This window comes from Salvelinus fontinalis, chromosome 42 (genome assembly GCF_029448725.1).
Source record: "Salvelinus fontinalis isolate EN_2023a chromosome 42, ASM2944872v1, whole genome shotgun sequence".
Lineage (NCBI taxonomy): Eukaryota > Metazoa > Chordata > Actinopteri > Salmoniformes > Salmonidae > Salvelinus > Salvelinus fontinalis.
In genome coordinates, this window is record NC_074706.1 from 957,719 (window position 1) to 974,762 (window position 17,044).

Below are 17,044 nucleotides of genomic sequence, written 5' to 3' on the forward strand. Positions count from 1 at the left end.
GTGAGTGTGTGGGTAGAGTCTAGTGAGTGTGTGGGTAGAGTCTAGTGAGTGTGTGGGTAGAGTCTAGTGAGTGTGTGGGTAGAGTCTAGTGAGTGTGTGGGTAGATTCTAGTGAGTGTGTGGGTAGAGTCTAGTGAGTGTGTGGGTAGAGTCTAGTGAGTGTGTGGGTAGAGTCTAGTGAGTGTGTGGGTAGATTCTAGTGAGTGTGTGGGTAGAGTCTAGTGAGTGTGTGGGTAGAGTCTAGTGAGTGTGTGGGTAGATTCTAGTGAGTGTGTGGGTAGAGTCTAGTGAGTGTGTGGGTAGAGTCTAGTGAGTGTGTGGGTAGAGTCTAGTGAGTGTGTGGGTAGAATCTAGTGAGTGTGTGGGTAGATTCTAGTGAGTGTGTGGGTAGAGTCTAGTGAGTGTGTGGGTAGAGTCTAGTGAGTGTGTGGGTAGAGTTTAGTGAGTGTGTGGGTAGGGTCTAGTGAGTGTGTGGGTAGGGTCTAGTGAGTGTGTGGGTAGAGTCTAGTGAGTGTGTGGGTAGAGTCTAGTGAGTGTGTGGGTAGATTCTAGTGAGTGTGTGGGTAGAGTCTAGTGAGTGTGTGGGTAGAGTTTAGTGAGTGTGTGGGTAGAGTCTAGTGAGTGTGTGGGTAGAGTTTAGTGAGTGTGTGGGTAGAGTATAGTGAGTGTGTGGGTAGAGTGTAGTGAGTGTGTGGGTAGAGTCTAGTGAGTGTGTGGGTAGATTCTAGTGAGTATGTGGGTAGAGTCTAGTGAGTGTGTGGTTAGAGTCTAGTGAGTGTGTGGGTAGAGTCTAGTGAGTGTGTGGGTAGAGTCTAGTGAGTGTGTGGGTAGATTCTAGTGAGTATGTGGGTAGAGTCTAGTGAATGTGTGGGTAGAGTCTGGTGAGTGTGTGGGTAGAGTCTACTGAGTGTGTGGGTAGATTCTAGTGAGTGTGTGGGTAGAGTTTAGTGAGTGTGTGGGTAGATTCTAGTGAGTGTGTGGGTAGAGTCTAGTGAGTGTGTGGGTAGAGTTTAGTGAGTGTGTGGGTAGAGTCTAGTGAGTGTGTGGGTAGAGTCTAGTGAGTGTGTGGGTAGAGTCTAGTGAGTGTGTGGGTAGAGTCTAGTGAGTGTGTGGGTAGAGTCTAGTGAGTGTGTGGGTAGAGTCTAGTGAGTGTGTGGGTAGAGTCTAGTGAGTGTGTGGGTAGAGTCTAGTGAGTGTGTGGGTAGATTCTAGTGAGTGTGTGGGTAGATTCTAGTGAGTGTGTGGGTAGATTCTAGTGAGTGTGTGGGTAGAGTCTAGTGAGTGTGTGGGTAGAGTCTAGTGAGTGTGTGGGTAGAGTCTAGTGAGTGTGTGGGTAGATTCTAGTGAGTGTGTGGGTAGAGTCTAGTGAGTGTGTGGGTAGATTCTAGTGAGTGTGTGGGTAGAGTCTAGTGAGTGTGTGGGTAGAGTTTAGTGAGTGTGTGGGTAGAGTCTAGTGAGTGTGTGGGTAGAGTTTAGTGAGTGTGTGGGTAGATTATAGTGAGTGTGTGGGTAGAGTGTAGTGAGTGTGTGGGTAGAGTCTAGTGAGTGTGTGGGTAGAGTCTAGTGAGTGTGTGGGTAGAGTCTAGTGAGTGTGTGGGTAGATTCTAGTGAGTATGTGGGTAGAGTCTAGTGAATGTGTGGGTAGAGTCTGGTGAGTGTGTGGGTAGAGTCTACTGAGTGTGTGGGTAGATTCTAGTGAGTGTGTGGGTAGAGTTTAGTGAGTGTGTGGGTAGATTCTAGTGAGTGTGTGGGTAGAGTCTAGTGAGTGTGTGGGTAGAGTTTAGTGAGTGTGTGGGTAGAGTCTAGTGAGTGTGTGGGTAGAGTTTAGTGAGTGTGTGGGTAGAGTCTAGTGAGTGTGTGGGTAGATTCTAGTGAGTGTGTGGGTAGATTCTAGTGAGTGTGTGGGTAGAGTCTAGTGAGTGTGTGGGTAGAGTCTAGTGAGTGTGTGGGTAGAGTCTAGTGAGTGTGTGGGTAGAGTTTAGTGAGTGTGTGGGTAGGGTCTAGTGAGTGTGTGGGTAGATTATAGTGAGTGTGTGGGTAGAGTCTAGTGAGTGTGTGGGTAGAGTCTAGTGAGTGTGTGGGTAGAGTCTAGTGAGTGTGTGGGTAGAGTTTAGTGAGTGTGTGGGTAGAGTCTAGTGAGTGTGTGGGTAGATTCTAGTGAGTGTGTGGGTAGAGTCTAGTGAGTGTGTGGGTAGAGTCTAGTGAGTGTGTGGGTAGATTCTAGTGAGTGTGTGGGTAGATTCTAGTGAGTGTGTGGGTAGAGTCTAGTGAGTGTGTGGGTAGAGTCTAGTGAGTGTGTGGGTAGAGTCTAGTGAGTGTGTGGGTAGAGTCTAGTGAGTGTGTGGGTAGAGTCTAGTGAGTGTGTGGGTAGAGTTTAGTGAGTGTGTGGGTAGAGTTTAGTGAGTGTGTGGGTAGAGTCTAGTGAGTGTGTGGGTAGATTCTAGTGAGTGTGTGGGTAGAGTCTAGTGAGTGTGTGGGTAGAGTTTAGTGAGTGTGTGGGTAGAGTCTAGTGAGTGTGTGGGTAGATTCTAGTGAGTGTGTGGGTAGAGTCTAGTGAGTGTGTGGGTAGAGTCTAGTGAGTGTGTGGGTAGAGTCTAGTGAGTGTGTGGGTAGAGTCTAGTGAGTGTGTGGGTAGAGTCTAGTGAGAGTGTGGGTAGAGTCTAGTGAGAGTGTGGGTAGAGTCTAGCGAGAGTGTGGGTAGAGTCTAGCGAGTGTGTGGGTAGAGTCTAGCGAGTGTGTGGGTAGAGTCTAGCGAGTGTGTGGGTAAATTCTAGCGAGTGTGTGGGTAAATTCTAGCGAGTGTGTGGGTAGAGTTTAGTGAGTGTGTGGGTAAATTCTAGTGAGTGTGTGGGTAAATTCTAGTGAGTGTGTGGGTAAATTCTAGTGAGTGTGTGGGTAAATTCTAGTGAGTGTGTGGGTAAATTCTAGTGAGTGTGTGGGTAAATTCTAGTGAGTGTGTGGGTAAATTCTAGTGAGTGTGTGGGTAGAGTCTAGTGAGTGTGTGGGTAGAATCTAGTGAGTGTGTGGGTAGAGTCTAGTGAGTGTGTGGGTAGAGTCTAGTGAGTGTGTGGGTAGAGTCTAGTGAGTGTGTGGGTAGAGTCTAGTGAGTGTGTGGGTAGATTCTAGTGAGTGTGTGGGTAGAGTCTAGTGAGTGTGTGGGTAGAGTCTAGTGTGTGTGTGGGTAGAGTCTAGTGAGTGTGTGGGTAGAGTCTAGTGAGTGTGTGGGTAGATTCTAGTGAGTGTGTGGGTAGAGTCTAGTGAGTGTGTGGGTAGAGTCTAGTGAGTGTGTGGGTAGAGTCTAGTGAGTGTGTGGGTAGAGTCTAGTGAGTGTGTGGGTAGAGTCTAGTGAGAGTGTGGGTAGAGTTTAGTGAGTGTGTGGGTAGAGTCTAGTGAGTGTGTGGGTAGAGTCTAGTGAGTTTGTGTGTAGAGTCTAGTGAGTGTGTGGGTAGAGTCTAGTGAGTGTGTGGGTAGATTCTAGTGAGTGTGTGGGTAGAGTCTAGTGAGTGTGTGGGTAGATTCTAGTGAGTGTGTGGGTAGAGTCTAGTGAGTGTGTGGGTAGAGTCTAGTGAGTGTGTGGGTAGATTCTAGTGAGTGTGTGGGTAGAGTCTAGTGAGTGTGTGGGTAGAGTCTAGTGAGTGTGTGGGTAGAGTCTAGTGAGTGTGTGGGTAGAGTCTAGTGAGTGTGTGGGTAGATTCTAGTGAGTGTGTGGGTAGATTCTATTGAGTGTGTGGGTAGAGTCTAGTGAGTGTGTGGGTAGATTCTAGTGAGTGTGTGGGTAGATTCTATTGAGTGTGTGGGTAGAGTTTAGTGAGTGTGTGGGTAGATTCTAGTGAGTGTGTGGGTAGAGTCTAGTGAGTGTGTGGGTAGAGTTTAGTGAGTGTGTGGGTAGAGTCTAGTGAGTGTGTGGGTAGATTCTAGTGAGTGTGTGGGTAGAGTCTAGTGAGTGTGTGGGTAGAGTCTAGTGAGTGTGTGGGTAGAGTCTAGTGAGTGTGTGGGTAGATTCTAGTGAGTGTGTGGGTAGATTCTAGTGAGTGTGTGGGTAGAGTCTAGTGAGTGTGTGGGTAGAGTCTAGTGAGTGTGTGGGTAGAGTCTAGTGAGTGTGTGGGTAGAGTCTAGTGAGTGTGTGGGTAGAGTCTAGTGAGTGTGTGGGTAGAGTCTAGTGAGTGTGTGGGTAGAGTTTAGTGAGTGTGTGGGTAGAGTCTAGTGAGTGTGTGGGTAGATTCTAGTGAGTGTGTGGGTAGAGTCTAGTGAGTGTGTGGGTAGAGTTTAGTGAGTGTGTGGGTAGAGTCTAGTGAGTGTGTGGGTAGATTCTAGTGAGTGTGTGGGTAGAGTCTAGTGAGTGTGTGGGTAGAGTCTAGTGAGTGTGTGGGTAGAGTCTAGTGAGTGTGTGGGTAGAGTCTAGCGAGTGTGTGGGTAGAGTCTAGCGAGAGTGTGGGTAGAGTCTAGCGAGAGTGTGGGTAGAGTCTAGTGAGAGTGTGGGTAGAGTCTAGCGAGTGTGTGGGTAGAGTCTAGCGAGTGTGTGGGTAGAGTCTAGCGAGTGTGTGGGTAAATTCTAGCGAGTGTGTGGGTAAATTCTAGCGAGTGTGTGGGTAGAGTTTAGTGAGTGTGTGGGTAAATTCTAGTGAGTGTGTGGGTAAATTCTAGTGAGTGTGTGGGTAAATTCTAGTGAGTGTGTGGGTAAATTCTAGTGAGTGTGTGGATAAATTCTAGTGAGTGTGTGGGTAAATTCTAGTGAGTGTGTGGGTAGAGTCTAGTGAGTGTGTGGGTAGAATCTAGTGAGTGTGTGGGTAGAGTCTAGTGAGTGTGTGGGTAGAGTCTAGTGAGTGTGTGGGTAGAGTCTAGTGAGTGTGTGGGTAGATTCTAGTGAGTGTGTGGGTAGAGTCTAGTGAGTGTGTGGGTAGAGTCTAGTGAGTGTGTGGGTAGAGTCTAGTGAGTGTGTGGGTAGAGTCTAGTGAGTGTGTGGGTAGATTATAGTGAGTGTGTGGGTAGAGTCTAGTGAGTGTGTGGGTAGAGTCTAGTGAGTGTGTGGGTAGAGTCTAGTGAGTGTGTGGGTAGAGTCTAGTGAGTGTGTGGGTAGAGTCTAGTGAGAGTGTGGGTAGAGTTTAGTGAGTGTGTGGGTAGAGTCTAGTGAGTGTGTGGGTAGAGTCTAGTGAGTGTGTGGGTAGAGTCTAGTGAGTGTGTGGGTAGAGTCTAGTGAGTGTGTGGGTAGATTCTAGTGAGTGTGTGGGTAGAGTCTAGTGAGTGTGTGGGTAGAGTCTAGTGAGTGTGTGGGTAGATTCTAGTGAGTGTGTGGGTAGAGTCTAGTGAGTGTGTGGGTAGAGTCTAGTGAGTGTGTGGGTAGAGTCTAGTGAGTGTGTGGGTAGATTCTAGTGAGTGTGTGGGTAGATTCTATTGAGTGTGTGGGTAGATTCTAGTGAGTGTGTGGGTAGATTCTAGTGAGTGTGTGGGTAGATTCTATTGAGTGTGTGGGTAGAGTTTAGTGAGTGTGTGGGTAGATTCTAGTGAGTGTGTGGGTAGAGTCTAGTGAGTGTGTGGGTAGAGTTTAGCTAGTGTGTGGGTAGAGTCTAGCGAGTGTGTGGGTAGAGTCTAGCGAGTGTGTGGGTAGATTCTAGCGAGTGTGTGGGTAAATTCTAGCGAGTGTGTGGGTAGAGTTTAGTGAGTGTGTGGATAAATTCTAGTGAGTGTGTGGGTAAATTCTAGTGAGTGTGTGGGTAAATTCTAGTGAGTGTGTGGGTAAATTCTAGTGAGTGTGTGGGTAAATTCTAGTGAGTGTGTGGGTAAATTCTAGTGAGTGTGCGGGTAAATTCTAGTGAGTGTGTGGGTAAATTCTAGTGAGTGTGTGGGTAGAGTCTAGTGAGTGTGTGGGTAGAATCTCATGAGTGTGTGGGTAGAGTCTAGTGAGTGTGTGGGTAGAGTCTAGTGAGTGTGTGGGTAGAGTCTAGGAAGTGTGTGGGTAGATTCTAGTGAGTGTGTGGGTAGAGCCTAGTGAGTGTGTGGGTAGAGTCTAGTGAGTGTGTGGGTAGAGTGTAGTGAGTGTGTGGGTAGAGTCTAGTGAGTGTGTGGGTAGAGTCTAGTGAGTGTGTGGGTAGAGTCTAGTGAGTGTGTGGGTAGAGTCTAGTGAGTGTGTGGGTAGAGTCTAGTGAGAGTGTGGGTAGAGTTTAGTGAGTGTGTGGGTAGAGTCTAGTGAGTGTGTGGGTAGAGTCTAGTGAGTGTGTGGGTAGATTCTAGTGAGTGTGTGGGTAGAGTCTAGTGAGTGTGTGGGTAGAGTCTAGTGAGTGTGTGGGTAGAGTCTAGTGAGTGTGTGGGTAGAGTTTAGTGAGTGTGTGGGTAGAGTCTAGTGAGTGTGTGGGTAGATTCTAGTGAGTGTGTGGGTAGAGTCTAGTGAGTGTGTGGGTAGAGTCTAGTGAGTGTGTGGGTAGAGTCTAGTGAGTGTGTGGGTAGAGTCTAGTGAGTGTGTGGGTAGAGTCTAGTGAGTGTGTGGGTAGATTCTAGTGAGTGTGTGGGTAGATTCTATTGAGTGTGTGGGTAGAGTTTAGTGAGTGTGTGGGTAGATTCTAGTGAGTGTGTGGGTAGAGTCTAGTGAGTGTGTGGGTAGAGTCTAGTGAGTGTGTGGGTAGAGTCTAGTGAGTGTGTGGGTAGAGTTTAGTGAGTGTGTGGGTAGAGTCTAGTGAGTGTGTGGGTAGATTCTAGTGAGTGTGTGGGTAGAGTCTATTGAGTGTGTGGGTAGAGTCTATTGAGTGTGTGGGTAGAGTCTAGTGAGTGTGTGGGTAGAGTCTAGTGAGTGTGTGGGTAGAGTCTAGTGAGTGTGTGGGTAGAGTCTAGTGAGTGTGTGGGTAGAGTCTAGTGAGTGTGTGGGTAGAGTCTAGTGAGTGTGTGGGTAGAGTCTAGTGAGTGTGTGGGTAGAGTCTAGTGAGTGTGTGGGTAGAGTCTAGTGAGAGTGTGGGTAGAGTCTAGTGAGTGTGTGGGTAGAGTCTAGTGAGTGTGTGGGTAGATTCTAGTGAGTGTGTGGGTAGAGTCTAGTGAGTGTGTGGGTAGAGTCTAGTGAGTGTGTGGGTAGAGTCTAGTGAGTGTGTGGGTAGATTCTAGTGAGTGTGTGGGTAGATTCTAGTGAGTGTGTGGGTAGAGTCTAGTGAGTGTGTGGGTAGAGTTTAGTGAGTGTGTGGGTAGGGTCTAGTGAGTGTGTGGGTAGATTATAGTGAGTGTGTGGGTAGAGTCTAGTGAGTGTGTGGGTACATTCTAGTGAGTGTTTGGGTAGAGTTTATTGAGTGTGTGGGTAGAGTCTAGTGAGTGTGTGGGTCGAGTCTAGTGAGTGTGTGGGTAGAGTCTAGTGAGTGTGTGGGTAGATTCTAGTGAGTGTGTGGGTAGATTCTAGTGAGTGTGTGGGTAGAGTCTAGTGAGTGTGTGGGTAGAGTTTAGTGAGTGTGTGGGTAGAGTCTAGTGAGTGTGTGGGTAGAGTTTAGTGAGTGTGTGGGTAGAGTCTAGTGAGTGTGTGGGTAGATTCTAGTGAGTGTGTGGGTAGAGTCTAGTGAGTGTGTGGGTAGAGTCTAGTGAGTGTGTGGGTAGATTCTAGTGAGTGTGTGGGTAGATTCTAGTGAGTGTGTGGGTAGAGTCTAGTGAGTGTGTGGGTAGATTCTAGTGAGTGTGTGGGTAGAGTCTAGTGAGTGTGTGGGTAGAGTCTAGTGAGTGTGTGGGTAGAGTCTAGTGAGTGTGTGGGTAGAGTCTAGTGAGTGTGTGGGTAGAGTTTAGTGAGTGTGTGGGTAGAGTCTAGTGAGTGTGTGGGTAGATTCTAGTGAGTGTGTGGGTAGAGTCTAGTGAGTGTGTGGGTAGAGTTTAGTGAGTGTGTGGGTAGAGTCTAGTGAGTGTGTGGGTAGATTCTAGTGAGTGTGTGGGTAGAGTCTAGTGAGTGTGTGGGTAGAGTCTAGTGAGTGTGTGGGTAGAGTCTAGTGAGTGTGTGGGTAGAGTCTAGTGAGTGTGTGGGTAGAGTCTAGTGAGAGTGTGGGTAGAGTCTAGCGAGAGTGTGGGTAGAGTCTAGCGAGAGTGTGGGTAGAGTCTAGCGAGTGTGTGGGTAGAGTCTAGCGAGTGTGTGGGTAGAGTCTAGCGAGTGGGTGGGTAAATTCTAGCGAGTGTGTGGGTAGAGTTTAGCGAGTGTGTGGGTAAATTCTAGCGAGTGTGTGGGTAAATTCTAGCGAGTGTGTGGGTAAATTCTAGTGAGTGTGTGGGTAAATTCTAGTGAGTGTGTGGGTAGAGTCTAGTGAGTGTGTGGGTAGAATCTAGTGAGTGTGTGGGTAGAGTCTAGTGAGTGTGTGGGTAGAGTCTAGTGAGTGTGTGGGTAGAGTCTAGTGAGTGTGTGGGTAGATTCTAGTGAGTGTGTGGGTAGAGTCTAGTGAGTGTGTGGGTAGAGTCTAGTGTGTGTGTGGGTAGAGTCTAGTGAGTGTGTGGGTAGAGTCTAGTGAGTGTGTGGGTAGATTCTAGTGAGTGTGTGGGTAGAGTCTAGTGAGTGTGTGGGTAGAGTCTAGTGAGTGTGTGGGTAGAGTCTAGTGAGTGTGTGGGTAGATTCTAGTGAGTGTGTGGGTAGAGTCTAGTGAGTGTGTGGGTAGAGTCTAGTGAGTGTGTGGGTAGATTCTAGTGAGTGTGTGGGTAGAGTCTAGTGAGTGTGTGGGTAGAGTCTAGTGAGTGTGTGGGTAGAGTCTAGTGAGTGTGTGGGTAGAGTCTAGTGAGTGTGTGGGTAGAGTCTAGTGAGTGTGTGGGTAGATTCTAGTGAGTGTGTGGGTAGATTCTATTGAGTGTGTGGGTAGAGTCTAGTGAGTGTGTGGGTAGATTCTAGTGAGTGTGTGGGTAGATTCTATTGAGTGTGTGGGTAGAGTTTAGTGAGTGTGTGGGTAGATTCTAGTGAGTGTGTGGGTAGAGTCTAGTGAGTGTGTGGGTAGATTCTAGTGAGTGTGTGGGTAGAGTCTAGTGAGTGTGTGGGTAGAGTCTAGTGAGTGTGTGGGTAGAGTCTAGTGAGTGTGTGGGTAGATTCTAGTGAGTGTGTGGGTAGATTCTAGTGAGTGTGTGGGTAGAGTCTAGTGAGTGTGTGGGTAGATTCTAGTGAGTGTGTGGGTAGAGTCTAGTGAGTGTGTGGGTAGAGTCTAGTGAGTGTGTGGGTAGAGTCTAGTGAGTGTGTGGGTAGAGTCTAGTGAGTGTGTGGGTAGAGTTTAGTGAGTGTGTGGGTAGAGTCTAGTGAGTGTGTGGGTAGATTCTAGTGAGTGTGTGGGTAGAGTCTAGTGAGTGTGTGGGTAGAGTTTAGTGAGTGTGTGGGTAGAGTCTAGTGAGTGTGTGGGTAGATTCTAGTGAGTGTGTGGGTAGAGTCTAGTGAGTGTGTGGGTAGAGTCTAGTGAGTGTGTGGGTAGAGTCTAGTGAGTGTGTGGGTAGAGTCTAGTGAGTGTGTGGGTAGAGTCTAGTGAGAGTGTGGGTAGAGTCTAGTGAGAGTGTGGGTAGAGTCTAGTGAGAGTGTGGGTAGAGTCTAGCGAGTGTGTGGGTAGAGTCTAGCGAGTGTGTGGGTAGAGTCTAGCGAGTGTGTGGGTAAATTCTAGCGAGTGTGTGGGTAGAGTCTAGCGAGTGTGTGGGTAAATTCTAGCGAGTGTGTGGGTAAATTCTAGCGAGTGTGTGGGTAAATTCTAGCGAGTGTGTGGGTAAATTCTAGTGAGTGTGTGGGTAAATTCTAGTGAGTGTGTGGATATATTCTAGTGAGTGTGTGGGTAAATTCTAGTGAGTGTGTGGGTAGAGTCTAGTGAGTGTGTGGGTAGAATCTAGTGAGTGTGTGGGTAGAGTCTAGTGAGTGTGTGGGTAGAGTCTAGTGAGTGTGTGGGTAGATTCTAGTGAGTGTGTGGGTAGAGTCTAGTGAGTGTGTGGGTAGAGTCTAGTGAGTGTGTGGGTAGAGTCTAGTGAGTGTGTGGGTAGAGTCTAGTGAGTGTGTGGGTAGATTCTAGTGAGTGTGTGGGTAGAGTCTAGTGAGTGTGTGGGTAGAGTCTAGTGAGTGTGTGGGTAGAGTCTAGTGAGTGTGTGGGTAGAGTCTAGTGAGAGTGTGGGTAGAGTTTAGTGAGTGTGTGGGTAGAGTCTAGTGAGTGTGTGGGTAGAGTCTAGTGAGTGTGTGGGTAGAGTCTAGTGAGTGTGTGGGTAGAGTCTAGTGAGTGTGTGGGTAGATTCTAGTGAGTGTGTGGGTAGAGTCTAGTGAGTGTGTGGGTAGAGTCTAGTGAGTGTGTGGGTAGATTCTAGTGAGTGTGTGGGTAGAGTCTAGTGAGTGTGTGGGTAGAGTCTAGTGAGTGTGTGGGTAGAGTCTAGTGAGTGTGTGGGTAGAGTCTAGTGAGTGTCTGGGTAGATTCTAGTGAGTGTGTGGGTAGATTCTATTGAGTGTGTGGGTAGATTCTAGTGAGTGTGTGGGTAGATTCTATTGAGTGTGTGGGTAGAGTTTAGTGAGTGTGTGGGTAGAGTCTAGTGAGTGTGTGGGTAGAGTCTAGTGAGTGTGTGGGTAGAGTTTAGCTAGTGTGTGGGTAGAGTCTAGCGAGTGTGTGGGTAGAGTCTAGCGAGTGTGTGGGTAAATTCTAGCGAGTGTGTGGGTAAATTCTAGCGAGTGTGTGGGTAGAGTTTAGTGAGTGTGTGGATAAATTCTAGTGAGTGTGTGGGTAAATTCTAGTGAGTGTGTGGGTAAATTCTAGTGAGTGTGTGGGTAAATTCTAGTGAGTGTGTGGGTAAATTCTAGTGAGTGTGTGGGTAAATTCTAGTGAGTGTGTGGGTAAATTCTAGTGAGTGTGTGGGTAGAGTCTAGTGAGTGTGTGGGTAGAATCTCATGAGTGTGTGGGTAGAGTCTAGTGAGTGTGTGGGTAGAGTCTAGTGAGTGTGTGGGTAGAGTCTAGGGAGTGTGTGGGTAGATTCTAGTGAGTGTGTGGGTAGAGCCTAGTGAGTGTGTGGGTAGAGTCTAGTGAGTGTGTGGGTAGAGTCTAGTGAGTGTGTGGGTAGAGTCTAGTGAGTGTGTGGGTAGAGTCTAGTGAGTGTGTGGGTAGAGTCTAGTGAGTGTGTGGGTAGAGTCTAGTGAGTGTGTGGGTAGAGTCTAGTGAGAGTGTGGGTAGAGTTTAGTGAGTGTGTGGGTAGAGTCTAGTGAGTGTGTGGGTAGAGTCTAGTGAGAGTGTGGGTAGAGTTTAGTGAGTGTGTGGGTAGAGTCTAGTGAGTGTGTGGGTAGAGTCTAGTGAGTGTGTGGGTAGATTCTAGTGAGTGTGTGGGTAGAGTCTAGTGAGTGTGTGGGTAGAGTCTAGTGAGTGTGTGGGTAGAGTCTAGTGAGTGTGTGGGTAGAGTCTAGTGAGTGTGTGGGTAGAGTCTAGTGAGAGTGTGGGTAGAGTTTAGTGAGTGTGTGGGTAGAGTCTAGTGAGTGTGTGGGTAGAGTCTAGTGAGTGTGTGGGTAGAGTCTAGTGAGTGTGTGGGTAGAGTCTAGTGAGTGTGTGGGTAGATTCTAGTGAGTGTGTGGGTAGAGTCTAGTGAGTGTGTGGGTAGAGTCTAGTGAGTGTGTGGGTAGATTCTAGTGAGTGTGTGGGTAGAGTCTAGTGAGTGTGTGGGTAGAGTCTAGTGAGTGTGTGGGTAGAGTCTAGTGAGTGTGTGGGTAGAGTCTAGTGAGTGTCTGGGTAGATTCTAGTGAGTGTGTGGGTAGATTCTATTGAGTGTGTGGGTAGATTCTAGTGAGTGTGTGGGTAGATTCTATTGAGTGTGTGGGTAGAGTTTAGTGAGTGTGTGGGTAGAGTCTAGTGAGTGTGTGGGTAGAGTCTAGTGAGTGTGTGGGTAGAGTTTAGCTAGTGTGTGGGTAGAGTCTAGCGAGTGTGTGGGTAGAGTCTAGCGAGTGTGTGGGTAAATTCTAGCGAGTGTGTGGGTAAATTCTAGCGAGTGTGTGGGTAGAGTTTAGTGAGTGTGTGGATAAATTCTAGTGAGTGTGTGGGTAAATTCTAGTGAGTGTGTGGGTAAATTCTAGTGAGTGTGTGGGTAAATTCTAGTGAGTGTGTGGGTAAATTCTAGTGAGTGTGTGGGTAAATTCTAGTGAGTGTGTGGGTAAATTCTAGTGAGTGTGTGGGTAGAGTCTAGTGAGTGTGTGGGTAGAATCTCATGAGTGTGTGGGTAGAGTCTAGTGAGTGTGTGGGTAGAGTCTAGTGAGTGTGTGGGTAGAGTCTAGGGAGTGTGTGGGTAGATTCTAGTGAGTGTGTGGGTAGAGCCTAGTGAGTGTGTGGGTAGAGTCTAGTGAGTGTGTGGGTAGAGTCTAGTGAGTGTGTGGGTAGAGTCTAGTGAGTGTGTGGGTAGAGTCTAGTGAGTGTGTGGGTAGAGTCTAGTGAGTGTGTGGGTAGAGTCTAGTGAGTGTGTGGGTAGAGTCTAGTGAGAGTGTGGGTAGAGTTTAGTGAGTGTGTGGGTAGAGTCTAGTGAGTGTGTGGGTAGAGTCTAGTGAGTGTGTGGGTAGATTCTAGTTAGTGTGTGGGTAGATTCTAGCGAGTGTGTGGGTAGAGTTTAGTGAGTGTGTGGATAAATTCTAGTGAGTGTGTGGGTAAATTCTAGTGAGTGTGTGGGTAAATTCTAGTGATTGTGTGGGTAAATTCTAGTGAGTGTGTGGGTAAATTCTAGTGAGTGTGTGGGTAAATTCTAGTGAGTGTGTGGGTAAATTCTAGTGAGTGTGTGGGTAGAGTCTAGTGAGTGTGTGGGTAGAATCTCATGAGTGTGTGGGTAGAGTCTAGTGAGTGTGTGGGTAGAGTCTAGTGAGTGTGTGGGTAGAGTCTAGGGAGTGTGTGGGTAGATTCTAGTGAGTGTGTGGGTAGAGCCTAGTGAGTGTGTGGGTAGAGTCTAGTGAGTGTGTGGGTAGAGTCTAGTGAGTGTGTGGGTAGAGTCTAGTGAGTGTGTGGGTAGAGTCTAGTGAGTGTGTGGGTAGAGTCTAGTGAGTGTTTGGGTAGAGTCTAGTGAGTGTGTGGGTAGAGTCTAGTGAGAGTGTGGGTAGAGTTTAGTGAGTGTGTGGGTAGAGTCTAGTGAGTGTGTGGGTAGAGTCTAGTGAGTGTGTGGGTAGAGTCTAGTTAGTGTGTGGGTAGAGTCTAGTGAGTGTGTGGGTAGAGTCTAGTGAGTGTGTGGGTAGAGTCTAGTGAGTGTGTGGGTAGAGTCTAGTAAGTGTGTGGGTAGATTCTAGTGAGTGTGTGGGTAGAGTCTAGTGAGTGTGTGGGTAGAGTCTAGTGAGTGTGTGGGTAGAGTCTAGTGAGTGTGTGGGTAGATTCTAGTGAGTGTGTGGGTAGAGTCTAGTGAGTGTGTGGGTAGAGTCTAGTGAGTGTGTGGGTAGAGTCTAGTGAGTGTGTGGGTAGAGTCTAGTGAGTGTGTGGGTAGAGTCTAGTGAGAGTGTGGGTAGAGTTTAGTGAGTGTGTGGGTAGAGTCTAGTGAGTGTGTGGGTAGAGTCTAGTGAGTGTGTGGGTAGAGTCTAGTGAGTGTGTGGGTAGAGTCTAGTGAGTGTGTGGGTAGATTCTAGTGAGTGTGTGGGTAGAGTCTAGTGAGTGTTTGGGTAGAGTCTAGTGAGTGTGTGGGTAGATTCTAGTGAGTGTGTGGGTAGAGTCTAGTGAGTGTGTGGGTAGAGTCTAGTGAGTGTGTGGGTAGAGTCTAGTGAGTGTGTGGGTAGAGTCTAGTGAGTGTGTGGGTAGATTCTAGTGAGTGTGTGGTTAGATTCTAGTGAGTGTGTGGGTAGATTCTATTGAGTGTGTGGGTAGAGTTTAGTGAGTGTGTGGGTAGAGTCTAGTGAGTGTGTGGGTAGAGTCTAGTGAGTGTGTGGGTAGAGTTTAGCTAGTGTGTGGGTAGAGTCTAGCGAGTGTGTGGGTAGAGTCTAGCGAGTGTGTGGGTAAATTCTAGCGAGTGTGTGGGTAAATTCTAGCGAGTGTGTGGGTAGAGTTTAGTGAGTGTGTGGATAAATTCTAGTGAGTGTGTGGGTAAATTCTAGTGAGTGTGTGGGTAAATTCTAGTGAGTGTGTGGGTAAATTCTAGTGAGTGTGTGGGTAAATTCTAGTGAGTGTGTGGGTAAATTCTAGTGAGTGTGTGGGTAAATTCTAGTGAGTGTGTGGGTAGAGTCTAGTGAGTGTGTGGGTAGAATCTCATGAGTGTGTGGGTAGAGTCTAGTGAGTGTGTGGGTAGAGTCTAGTGAGTGTGTGGGTAGAGTCTAGGGAGTGTGTGGGTAGATTCTAGTGAGTGTGTGGGTAGAGCCTAGTGAGTGTGTGGGTAGAGTCTAGTGAGTGTGTGGGTAGAGTCTAGTGAGTGTGTGGGTAGAGTCTAGTGAGTGTGTGGGTAGAGTCTAGTGAGTGTGTGGGTAGAGTCTAGTGAGTGTGTGGGTAGAGTCTAGTGAGTGTGTGGGTAGAGTCTAGTGAGAGTGTGGGTAGAGTCTAGTGAGAGTGTGGGTAGAGTCTAGTGAGTGTGTGGGTAGAGTCTAGTGAGTGTGTGGGTAGATTCTAGTTAGTGTGTGGGTAGAGTCTAGTGAGTGTGTGGGTAGAGTCTAGTGAGTGTGTGGGTAGAGTCTAGTGAGTGTGTGGGTAGAGTTTAGTGAGTGTGTGGGTAGAGTCTAGTAAGTGTGTGGGTAGATTCTAGTGAGTGTGTGGGTAGAGTCTAGTGAGTGTGTGGGTAGAGTCTAGTGAGTGTGTGGGTAGAGTCTAGTGAGTGTGTGGGTAGAGTCTAGTGAGTGTGTGGGTAGAGTCTAGTGAGTGTGTGGGTAGATTCTAGTGAGTGTGTGGGTAGATTCTATTGAGTGTGTGGGTAGAGTTTAGTGAGTGTGTGGGTAGATTCTAGTGAGTGTGTGGGTAGAGTCTAGTGAGTGTGTGGGTAGAGTTTAGTGAGTGTGTGGGTAGAGTCTAGTGAGTGTGTGGGTAGAGTTTAGTGAGTGTGTGGGTAGAGTCTAGTGAGTGTGTGGGTAGATTCTAGTGAGTGTGTGGGTAGAGTCTATTGAGTGTGTGGGTAGAGTCTATTGAGTGTGTGGGTAGAGTCTAGTGAGTGTGTGGGTAGAGTCTAGTGAGTGTGTGGGTAGAGTCTAGTGAGTGTGTGGGTAGAGTCTAGTGAGTGTGTGGGTAGAGTCTAGTGAGTGTGTGGGTAGAGTCTAGTGAGTGTGTGGGTAGAGTCTAGTGAGTGTGTGGGTAGAGTCTAGTGAGTGTGTGGGTAGAGTCTAGTGAGAGTGTGGGTAGAGTTTAGTGAGTGTGTGGGTAGAGTCTAGTGAGTGTGTGGGTAGATTCTAGTGAGTGTGTGGGTAGAGTCTAGTGAGTGTGTGGGTAGAGTCTAGTGAGTGTGTGGGTAGAGTCTAGTGAGTGTGTGGGTAGATTCTAGTGAGTGTGTGGGTAGATTCTAGTGAGTGTGTGGGTAGAGTCTAGTGAGTGTGTGGGTAGAGTTTAGTGAGTGTGTGGGTAGGGTCTAGTGAGTGTGTGGGTAGATTATAGTGAGTGTGTGGGTAGAGTCTAGTGAGTGTGTGGGTACATTCTAGTGAGTGTTTGGGTAGAGTTTATTGAGTGTGTGGGTAGAGTCTAGTGAGTGTGTGGGTCGAGTCTAGTGAGTGTGTGGGTAGAGTCTAGTGAGTGTGTGGGTAGATTCTAGTGAGTGTGTGGGTAGATTCTAGTGAGTGTGTGGGTAGAGTCTAGTGAGTGTGTGGGTAGAGTTTAGTGAGTGTGTGGGTAGTGTCTAGTGAGTGTGTGGGTAGATTATAGTGAGTGTGTGGGTAGATTATAGTGAGTGTGTGGGTAGAGTCTAGTGAGTGTGTGGGTACATTCTAGTGAGTGTTTGGGTAGAGTTTAGTGAGTGTGTGGGTAGAGTCTAGTGAGTGTGTGGGTAGATTCTAGTGAGTGTGTGGGTAGAGTCTAGTGAGTGTGTGGGTAGAGTCTAGTGAGTGTGTGGGTAGAGTCTAGTGAGTGTGTGGGTAGAGTCTAGTGAGTGTGTGGGTAGAGTCTAGTGAGTGTGTGGGTAGATTCTAGTGAGTGTGTGGGTAGATTCTAGTGAGTGTGTGGGTAGAGTTTAGTGAGTGTGTGGGTAGAGTTTAGTGAGTGTGTGGGTAGAGTCTTATGAGTGTGTGGGTAAATTCTAGTGAGTGTGTGGGTAGAGTCTAGTGAGTGTGTGGGTAGAGTCTAGTGAGTGTGTGGGTAGAGTCTAGTGAGTGTGTGGGTAGAGTTTAGTGAGTGTGTGGGTAGAATCTAGTGAGTGTGTGGGTAGAGTCTAGTGAGTGTGTGGGTAGAGTCTAGTGAGTGTGTGGGTAGAGTCTAGTGAGAGTGTGGGTAGAGTCTAGCGAGTGTGTGGGTAGAGTCTAGCGAGTGTGTGGGTAGAGTCTAGCGAGTGTGTGGGTAGAGTCTAGCGAGTGTGTGGGTAAATTCTAGCGAGTGTGTGGGTAGAGTCTAGTGAGAGTGTGGGTAGAGTTTAGTGAGTGTGTGGGTAGAGTCTAGTGAGTGTGTGGGTAGATTCTAGTGAGTGTGTGGGTAGAGTCTAGTGAGTGTGTGGGTAGAGTTTAGTGAGTGTGTGGGTAGGGTCTAGTGAGTGTGTGGGTAGATTATAGTGAGTGTGTGGGTAGATTATAGTGAGTGTGTGGGTAGAGTCTAGTGAGTGTGTGGGTACATTCTAGTGAGTGTGTGGGTAGAGTCTAGTGAGAGTGTGGGTAGAGTTTAGTGAGTGTGTGGGTAGAGTCTAGTGAGTGTGTGGGTAGATTCTAGTGAGTGTGTGGGTAGAGTCTAGTGAGTGTGTGGGTAGAGTTTAGTGAGTGTGTGGGTAGGGTCTAGTGAGTGTGTGGGTAGATTATAGTGAGTGTGTGGGTAGATTATAGTGAGTGTGTGGGTAGAGTCTAGTGAGTGTGTGGGTAAATTCTAGCGAGTGTGTGGGTAGAGTTTAGTGAGTGTGTGGGTAAATTCTAGTGAGTGTGTGGGTAAATATTAGTGAGTGTGTGGGTAAATTCTAGTGAGTGTGTGGGTAAATTCTAGTGAGTGTGTGGGTAAATTCTAGTGAGTGTGTGGGTAAATTCTAGTGAGTGTGTGGGTAAATTCTAGTGAGTGTGTGGGTAG

The 17,044-nt window shown here is 47.8% G+C and overlaps 1 protein-coding gene across 1 annotated transcript in view; it reads right to left on the reverse strand.

The window, feature by feature from the left end:
• Positions 1-17,044, reverse strand: part of LOC129841304 (C-type lectin domain family 4 member M-like) — a 50,294-nt gene that overhangs the window by 4,074 nt on the left and 29,176 nt on the right. The gene's annotated exons all lie outside the window — the stretch shown is intronic.